We start from the raw sequence: 9,767 nt of genomic DNA, 5'->3' as shown, positions 1-9,767 counted from the left end.
CCTGCTTGGAGGAGGGAACTATGTGGCTGTTGTGGGGATGAGACGTGGTAGTAGACAACCGGCCTTACCAGTTCATATCATAATATGACTTAAATCTGGGGATTTATTATTTAAAATTGAAACCCGTTTTCCTTCCGATTATGTAGCAGAAATTAAGAAGATCACATCCCGCTCCCGGATCATTCCTGTCATCATCCTCATCATCGTTTCCTTTGTTATTGTGCTGCTTGTTGGTTTGATCTACTTCAGATCAAGGAGGTATGTAAAGTGTTCATAATAACACATTGTCCTCCTGTGGCATGTTTTCAATGATGTTTTCTTGGCAGGACCTCCTTTTGATCTCCTGTGACCATGAAGGGCGTGGAAGCACAAGCACCAGTGGGACAGTAGAGGGACTCTACTTTTCCGCCTTGAATAAATGGACACAACAGACTCTCTCCTTTACCAGCTGGAACCACTCATGGCCTAGTATTAAGTCAGGTTTTAACCTTTTTCCTCTGCCCATTTGCATTGGCAAAAAATTCAAACATATTTTGATAGTCCCAACATTGACTGTTTACATGGACAGCAATAGTATGACTATTAACCTTATTATGAATAGGACATCATTCCAGTTGTGATGTTTACCTGAGTTACTAACAGAAAATTCCATTCACACTCCTGTTTACATGTTACAGATCTTAGTCTGATCAATGAGACGTACTACTTAGTGGTGACACTTGAACCCAGGGCATGTGCTACCAAGCTGCTGGTAACTGCCAAATGTTCATGTAGCGATTGATACGTTGATATGTCTACATCATGTGACTTAATTCAGAATACTCCACATGTCTTGATTTGATTATGACTCATGCCGGGCATACACTATGCGATTTGAGCCAGTTTTGACCCGATTTCTGAGTTGCGTCACACATTTTAAAATCGGAGCAATTTTCAGCTTTGTATTTTGTTGTGTTGTTTAAAAGGGGGCGGGTTTTAAGGAGCGATCAGATGCTCCTAACCACTCTTCGTCGGATCAACGTCTGACATGTCAGAAATTTGGTTTGGCCATCGTCAGCATTGAAGAAAAAGTAGATAAAGGGGTTCTGACAGTACAGTCGCAATCATGACAACGTGTTTCTCCCTTGTTCACATATCAGCAAACAAACCTTGAATTATTTCTCAAAAAGCAGATGCAACGTAAAGAGTCTGAGCAGTCAGGTAGTGTCGTGAGCTGTGACTTTCCATCACAGACAATTTACTCGTATAGTGTGAATTTAACAACATCATCTCTAAAGACGCACAGTGTTTGTCAGCTTTTTAAATAGAGGAAACCTCATAGGGGTTAAGGTAATCAGAAAATGCTGTACAGGTTGATATTGGAAAATTGGTGTCAATGAGTAATAAGCTACTCGAGTGGGACTTAAACATAAATGGAAGCTGTTGAAGCTGGGAGAGTCGCAACATGAGGGAGGACCCCCTCACTGCCATGTAGCACTGCAGTGACCCCTCTGAATGTTGTAAATGTATCCCTTAGATAATATATTACCTTTATTAATTCTAAGAACTATTTTCTATTATATGCACTAATAAGCTTTTATATATATATTAATATATTTATACTTATGTTGGATGATCCACTAAATGTAGTTATAACATATTATGATGTTAACTACTTTTATAGGCAGAATCCGATATGAATATATTTGCTTTGTTTATATTCTGAAATATATTTTGAGTTTATATTTAAAACTCTCTCTATATATATATATATATATATATATGTATATATGCTGAACAGTTTGGATGCAATATTGAACAGTTCTTTTTTAATTGGGTGAAATGTAGTGTAGATGTACTATTGTATTGGATTGCATTAAGCTGTTACGTTTTTGTACAATCATTGTTTGTGTCCTTCTGAAGAAATGTTTATTTTATATCTTAATCAAATCATGTCCCACTTTCTTTAATTTCCTTTAAAAAAACCTTGAGAATAAAATGGATCACTCAGGAGGTTTCTATAGTAGCTATTACAGTATATTATATTTGTATTTTTAGATGGTTTTTATATTTCATTGCATTAGTAGAAACTTACATGTTTACTTATTACTTTTCTTGTGTCTACTTCTTACTGTCCCCTTTGTTGCTGTAACGAGGCAGAGGGTGTTGCTCCTTGTACAGTTTGTTGAGCCCTATGAGGCAAAATGTGATTTGTGAATACTGACTATGCAAATAAAAGAAAGTATTGATTTGATTCTGGGTCCCCATCAACTAAGATGCTAAATGGGAAAGACAGTTTAGAAAATTTATGGAATTATTACTCTGATTCATCACTCACACGTATATACAACAAGAAACAGTACAAATTATTCTCAAAATGTTTATTTACAATTAGGACTCAGTAGTAGGAGATTTCTCTATGAACAAAACTCTCCACACATCACAAACCCCTATCGTGCACAACAGAACAGATCATTTATAAAGTGGATAGAAGTTTTATATAAAGAGTTAAAGCCTGAAAATAACTATTATCTGGATTTCAACTTGAGAAATTTGTAAAGTTAGAGTTTAAATGTGTTATATCATCTTAAAAAAACCCTCCATTTAGTTCTCAAGTAAACAAATGAAGAGGACAACATGATCAGATTAACTCAACTTGGAGCTGCACTATCGGAAAATGTATGAATATCAGTCTGTTATCAGGATTTGTTATGTTTCCTTCTCTTCCTTCATAATTACTGGATGCAGCAGTTTTTCAGAAGCACATATTACGGCGATAAGACATCACAAACCAAAATCACACTGTAATATCATGTCATATCCTTTATTTAGAATAGAAAAAAGCACAAGTGTATTTACATTCACATGTACTGTGGTATACAATACTATACAACTTTACAATAACAGCGTTCTCCAAAGTCTGTACAGGGTTAAAGTGACAAATGTTGAGTTTACAGTGTGGATCGATGAAGACGAGGTGGAAACTTTACAAACCGCTGACTGAAGGAACTGTTCACCTGAGCCGGTGAAGATCAAAAACATGATGTAAAAGTTTTGAAAATATCTCATCTCTCATTTGCTATTTGACACATTTTCATAAGATCAGACACTGATAATAATAATTATTCTTTCTGACAATGTGGCTGATGATAAAAACAGATAGAAAAATCATCTCTGCCTGTTTTACTCTGTTTCTCTGCAGCACTGCGTAAAGTGGCCAGGTGGATAGCTTCATGCTGTGGCTCCTCAAACACGAGCAGCCCAGCAGCTGGGTTTGTCTGTCACAGTGTAAAGGTGATCACTCAACCGTGTCAGATGATGATAATTAGAAATAAGGATTGTTGTAGTTTTGATGGTGTAACTGTCTTTATATTCCTCACTGTGCAGGGCAGAAGGTCTGGACAGTTTCCAGTGATGAGAAACCACCACCAGTTTAAAGTCGCCGAGTCCTCCCAGCAGCGTGGATTGAGGAGATGCCCTCGGTCAGCCATCAGTGAGGTTTGTAATCATGCAGCATGTGTTTCTGTGTGGGGGGTGGAGCCTGCTCACTTCCTTGCCTTCACCGTGTCCTTCAACAAAAGGGAGAGCCTTGGTGCCCTCCTCCCTTTCTCTGCGAAGAACTTCAGCTGGTTATAGTACGAGTCCATCACCTCCCTTGACGTGACCACCTCCAGGTCCTGCTGGATGAGCTGGAGGAGCTCACAGAGGCTCTCGAGAGACGGCCCGTCTCCATTTTGCAGCAGCCTCCTGATGCAGCAGTGCATGGCATCCTCACCCAGAACCTTGGAGAGGAACAGCTCCCCAATAAACCGGATGGTATGTATGGAGCGACAGGAGGGTTTGGCGTCGTTTTTCTCTTCCCTCAGTCGATCAATAACCCTCACGTCCCTAACTGGCTCTAGGCAGGACCCCCCCCCCATCCGTGAAATGTCCTCCCTTTCAAAGTTCTTCTTAAACTCTGCCTGGCAGTGTTTGACCAGCAGGGACCTGAAGCAGACGCTGGCCGACCAGTCTAAACAACCTATGCAGATAGATACACACATAAATACATACTCAAAACACACTTGTATGAATCTATTCACCTTATGTCTTTTGATCCTCACGACGCCCCTGGTAACAGGAGTGTGACTCACACCTGGTGATTTGTCTCAGCGAATAAAGGGGCAGGTAAAGTTGTGTGCTCAGAAAAGTTGTGACAGGAAGTGAGGGACACACACACACACACACACTCAAGTTAATTAAATTGGTAATTTACATGTTCAGACTATTGTAAAAGTATCGGTAACTTTAAAAATAAATCTGAATTTGATCAAATAAAGATAGTAATTAAATAATGATTTACAGCTGCTGTAGATGTGATCTCTGGCAAAACAGTTGATCATAGAGTCTCATACTCGGGATGTGCAACTGATCTGCCCAGTGATTGGTCGAAGTCTCCTGCCAGGTCTTCCTAGTGGAGGTGCAGAAGTCTTGTTCTCAGATCCCTTGATATGCATTATGCTGAAACATTATTGTGAAATTATTACTAAATAACACCAAAAATATGTTGCGTACTTTGATTAAACAGTAATTTATAAAACCCAGTAAGTCACCTGTGATTTACTGGGGTCATGACCTTAATGTTTTTAGGCGATAATGTGCGACAGCTTTCCGGTGACATAATTATGTTATCATTATATCATCTCTGGGAGTAAACATCCAGGTCACCCAGTGAGACGGAGCATGAAGTAATTACACCTAACTGAAGACAAGGGACGGGAATCAGCAGGGACCTCCCGATACGATCAGGATACTTAGATGGCGATTCGATATGTATTGCGATTCTGTAAGTCTTGTAGTTTGATGTTACGATTTCTTTTGGTTATTTTCTTTTTTTAAATACTGGACCATGGAAAACAGTTGAATCATACCTCCAAATACAACAGTTAAATTCACTTGGAGCTTTCCAAGTTTTAATTCCTAAATATTAACATTAACTTAATGACTGCCGGGCAGCCAATAGAGAAAATAAATACAGATTCTTCCAGACGTGCGATTTAAAATGTTGAGGTGCAGCCTGAATCTCGAGCCTAACGTCCCCCAGATTGCATGTCGCCATCTGTAGGATTATAAGCGGCAACGTGTTTTTCCGCCTTGAATAAAATAATTAAAAGTAGGCTACAGACAAAATATTGGTTCGGGAGGCAGTGTGGCGATTCAAAAATAGTCTTTCACAAGAATTGCGATTCGTAACTGAACAGATTCCCCCCCCCCCCCCCCCCCATCCCTATACTGATGACAGATATTTGAGCGTGGCAGACTCTTAGTCACAGGAAATGCTTGTGCAATGTGGAAGTATTCCCATGTAAAGAGAAAGTTCAAAACAAAGCAGCCTATTTAAAGTCATTAATCTGCAGTCATTCATAAAAACCCATGGGCCTCGTTCCCTAACATATGCAGAGAGATGTTCTACTTCTCCTCTTACAGACTCCAGAAACCAGAGTAGGAGCTGGTTCCACAGGAGAGGAGCCTGGTATCTGAAGGTTCCACCTCCTGTTCTACTCTTACAGACTCTAGAACCACAAGAGAACCTGTGCTTTGGGAGTGAAGTAATCTATTTTGATAATGGTGTTATAACATATTTGATATATGAAGGGGCTGGATTGTTAAGGGCTTTATATGTGAGGAGCAGGATCTTGAATTCTATTGAGTTTTACAGGGAGCCAATGCAGAGAACCTAAGACAGGAGAAATATGATCTCTCCTTCTGGAACACTCGTGCTGCAGCATTTGGACCAACTGGAGGATTTTCACAGACTATCTGTGGCATCCTAATAATAAAAACATACAGTAATCCAGTCTAGAGGGAACAAATATATTGAGCATATACAAGGTAAAGAGTATCAGTCCAAGGACAGAACCTTGTGGACCTCCATGACTAACTTGTCTGTGCATTGAGGAGTCATTGTTAACATTAACAAATTGAAATCTGATAAATATGATATAAACCATTACTGTTTAGGTAAACAAACAGCTGGTTAGCAACAGCTTTTTCTGGGAATTTGGACATGAAGCTATAGAATAGAATTGATAAAGGTCTATAATTAGCTAAAACATCTGGATCAAGAGTGGCCTTTTTAAGCATAGGTTTAGTTATCGCTACCTTCAAAGCTTTTGGTACATAGCCAGCAGTGTTGGGAGTAACGGCGTTTAAGTATAACGCCGTTACTAACGGAGTTCTTTTTCAGTAACAGAGTAATCTAATTAATTACTTTTGTCATCGTTACAACGCCGTTATCGTTATTGATAATGTAAAGTGGCGCGTTACTACAATTTGGTTGAATGAAGCGTGCGGTTGTAACAAATCACCCTGTTCAAACCCCAGGGGAAATGCTCTACGCTTTTAATTTTAAGGACACGGGCGGACTCGACCCGCTGTGTACCTTGCGCGCTGCCCGACCAAGTTATTATAAACGAAAGATCCCTGGTTGGACCGATGACCTTGTTATCGGTCTAACCCCTAATTAAATAAATATAAACGAATTCGACACAACAAGGTTGCGTATTATAAGTGTATTTAAACAAAACCCAAATCAATCCCACATATCCCCGTGCTCGAGCCCGCAAACCATGGCGGCCCCGTCAACATAAACACGCTATTTACACACATTCAACACATCAATATTTCCCCCCCAGGTCCATAATATAATCCCCAAACAAAACGTCCCAAACAAAAATGCCTGCAGGTGAGCGAGGTGAGTGTCGCAAACAAATCAAACCAAGTCCACGCTTTCTCACCCCCTTCCAGTGCCCAGAAAATGTTCAGTCCTTGAAGTAATCCGATACGCGACTCCCAGGCAATAATCAGTTAATATAAACATCTTTGACGTTAAAGATGTTACAGAACGTAACAGTGTTATAAAACATGAAAAATAACGCCACAGTTACTTTGCTGAGTAACTAATTACTCTAACAATGTGGTAACTGAGTTACTAACTCAATTACTTTTTGGGAGAAGTAATTTGTAACTGTAACTAATTACTTTTTAGAAGTAACTTGACCAACACTGATAGCCAGTAATCAAAGACATAATCTGATTTAATATGGAACTCTCACCCCCCACACACAGACATTAAAATCTCTGCCTGTTTTACAGTTATTGTCCACTTGATGGCGCCGTAGAGCCAGTGAAGCACTATGAAGCTTCGGACCAGGAATGAACCAATTTGATGGAAAGCTTTCCGATAAAACTTCAGTGTAAGGGGCAGGCGGTAGATATGATAACTAGATGAATTGGTTTATGTGATTTCAGATAATCTTGGATGTATGAGGCTGATAAGATTTTTAAACGAGTTATTTAGGTCGAGGGTTGATCGATAGGTCTGATTTAAAGTTTGCTGCAACCCATCCACTTCTGCCTGAGCCTCGAGGAATAGGATTGTTAAAATTGGTGGGGGCGTCATTAAACACAGACATACCAGTGTCTCTCTGAACTTATTGAGCAAAGCGTTTTTACAGTACTTTGAAATATCTAGGAATTAATTGATCTGATTGTACTGATGGACTTTACTTTGTAAAATCTCCAAATCTATACAGTAAATATGTTTGATCTTCAGTATGTAGGTAGTCAGAGGTTCTGAACACAGGCATATAAGATAAGATAAATTTATTGATCCCAAACACATGCACAAACGACATGCAGAGTAGGGAAATTTGTCTTCTGCTTTTGTCCCATCTGGTGAACATCACAGCCAGGGGCGCCGAAAAGGGGGGGTAAAGGAGACGGATTCTAGGGGCCCATGATGGAGGGGGGCCCAGAGAGGCCCCTAATGATGATGAAATTGTAATACAGAAAAAATAATGACACTAAGTTATTAACTAACATATAATCACACATGTTTTATTTTCCATGTCCTGGTAACAATTCCTTTATTTGTTTTGGAAGCATCAACCCCTGCAGGGCCCCCCCTTCCCCCCCTCTATTTACGTAAAATGGTTCAGTCCGACTGGATCAGCTGCAGCCGGTAGCGCACCGGCGATTTGTCACAGACAGCGCGCCACAGCGGGCAAAGCGGAGGAGACAGCAGTATGCCTCAAAAATCAGGCAGCCAAAAAAGAAAGGAAAATAAATTAAGAGAGGAGAAGGAGTTGAAGGGTCGACAATATGTCACCCAGTATTTCCAAAAAAAAGGTGGGTTTGTTGTGGTGGAAAGTTATGGATATTAACTTTGTCCCTGTCTGTGGTCTATAAGCTAGCTCACTTTTCTCACCATGTTAGCTCAAGAAAACTCTGGATTTTTACATTTTACTGCTATATTAGTTAAATAATCAATCCAGTCAAACATTTATCAAGCTGTTCTTATTCAATAATAGTTGATCTCCCCTCTGTCAAAATGATGCCTCATTCTGAACAGAGTCAAGTGCACCAGAAGCTGCAGCAGCTGTCTGTCAGCCCCCAACTCCCCCTGCCCCTGAATCAGCCCCAGTGCCCCCACATGAGGAAGGAGGTGAGCAGCTGTGTGTGTTGAAATAATAATAATAATAATAATAATACATACTATAATACAAAATATAATACATTTTACTACAGTCTCAAAACAATACAAAGATGAAGGTAATTCATTAATTAAAATGAATTAAATAAAAGGCATTTTGAACAATTTTAATGGTTTAAAAAGCATAAACCCTTTTAAAAAATGAAATAGAAGACGTGCAGTAAGAACAGAGGAGAACATCTGTGGTGTGTGCAGCAGACTGGGGTGACTGCTCTCAGTCCAATCAGAGAAGTTTACATGTTGGTGACTATGCTATTACAAATAGTTATATTATAGGAAATCCTATATAATTAATGTATGTCATGTACACTCTACAGAGCCAGGTCCAGGACCCTCTTCTGGTTTGTCAGGGAGGGATGTGGAGGAAGTGGAGGAAGAGATGGAAGAGGGTACAGATGACAGTGAGAGTGCAGAAACACAGGCGACAGAGAGTGAGGGCGAAGAAGTTGAAAGGAATTCAGAGGAGGATGGACTGAATACAGAAAGAGCCAGAAAGACAACAGAGAGGCAGGAAGAACAACAAGCTGATGTTCAGGTCTTTGAAAGGGAAGAAGATCATTTGACTGATGACCCTGGTTTCTGGCCAGCAGCTTTAACTGATCAGGATAGGGAGAAGATAGTAAGGAAATTGGCCATGAGAGAGAAAGAAGTAGAAATGCCATGTGATTCAAAGGGGAAGCCATTCCCTGACTACCTGAATTATACAAAGGCAGCAAATAAAAGAGAAAAGGTAAACAGAGACTGGCTGACTTTTAGTCAAAGTAATAATTCACTTTATTGCATACCATGTGTGCTTTTCTCCCATGTACAGAAAAAGCCTTCCACTAGTGCACTGACCAGTCAAAATGGGTATAAAATGTGTGATGTGAAGTGGCGTCGAATGTACAATAAATTCCCAGTCCATGAGAGGAGTGAGGCACATAGAGATTGCTACTTAAGATGGAAAAATCTGCAAGGATCTGTAATGAAAGATAGAGGTGTGGATTCTCTGTTAAATAAGGAGTTGCAAACAGAAATAGAGAAAAATAGAGCCATCTTGGAGAGACTCTTAGACGTAACCCTACACTTGGCCTCAAGAAACCTGCCTTTCAGGGGCAAAACCAAAGACCTAGATGACATTCATAATGGCAATTTCCTAGGCACACTGGAGCTCTTGTCACATTATGATCCTCTGCTGAAAGAGCACTTTCAAAAAATCAGGGACAACAAACAAAAACAAAAAGAAGGAAAAGGAACCAGGCTAACACATTATCTT

The sequence above is a fragment of the Pleuronectes platessa genome, chromosome 11 (assembly GCF_947347685.1).
Source record: "Pleuronectes platessa chromosome 11, fPlePla1.1, whole genome shotgun sequence".
NCBI lineage: Eukaryota > Metazoa > Chordata > Actinopteri > Pleuronectiformes > Pleuronectidae > Pleuronectes > Pleuronectes platessa.
The sequence above is the reverse complement of the archived record's forward strand: the minus strand, read 5'-3'. Positions refer to the sequence as shown.